Below are 1125 nucleotides of genomic sequence, written 5' to 3' on the forward strand. Positions count from 1 at the left end.
CACTGGCACCCCTTTTATTGCTAATTCATTGACTTCAGGTTTCCGTCAAGGGCTCACAAATTTAAAATATCCAGCCAACCTGTGCACAGCACTGGACATTCTGGCTTCTAAAGACATATATATTTCTGCATACATATATTTGTATACATGTATATGTGTACACATACATACGTATCCCAATGATGCTTTGGCTTTAAATTTTATTTATTGGCTGTAAATATATGTGTGGGTGTGTAAGAGAGCTTGTAAACACTGGAAAGGCTGTGTGGCTATCTGCAGTGTAGATTTGTGGTGCTAACTTTGTGTCCGTCTCCATCAGTGATGGTCTGTCTCACTGAGCTAACTTAACTCTGGTGAAATAGTATAATGAAATAGGCTTTTAAATGAGGAAAAGAAATTCACCTATGTGAAGAAATGGAATCTGCTTTTAATAAAATTGACAACATTTTATCATGATACTAAGTCATCATTTTGTATCATTTTAGCCCTTCTAGAGTCTAGGCAAATTAGATTTATTCTCAGGGCAGATTCAGTCAGCAAATTTTGACTGAGTAACCACAGTATTGCTAAGCCATAGAAGTATGTAAGTTTCCCATCAGACGTGTGCCTGATCATCTACTAAAATCAAATGAATCAAATCGATCTCAACTCCTCTCCTTTATGACAGTGCACATGTCCATACTTCCCAGTAGTTATTGCTGCACTGTGGTTTCCAAGAAGTTCGTCCCGTCGCAGACCATCCTTTTATTCTCACACTGCTCTAGACAGGACTCCCCATCTGTGGACTAAGCTTGTATACAGATACACAGAACAGCAGGGACAGTGCAGCAATCAGTTTCCAGAGTTGCTACAATGACTGCTGACACATGGTGTTAACACCATTGCATAGTCTCTCCCTCAAAGATCTGTGTGGCCAAGAGCATGCTGAAAAAGCCAAGGCATCTCATTCTAAAACTCAGGTCACGGAGGACTTCATCTTCCCTTGGGACCCCTCCGTCTGGGAGCACTCTAGAGAGGACCCTGTGGCACCAACTGGAGCTCAGAACTAAATCTGAGCATATGAGTTATTTGAGACAGCTCCCTCACATCTAGTCAAGCTTCATGGGCAGAAGCTGGTAACCAGCA

The sequence above is a fragment of the Onychomys torridus genome, chromosome 17 (genome assembly GCF_903995425.1).
Source record: "Onychomys torridus chromosome 17, mOncTor1.1, whole genome shotgun sequence".
Taxonomy (NCBI): Eukaryota; Metazoa; Chordata; class Mammalia; order Rodentia; family Cricetidae; genus Onychomys; species Onychomys torridus.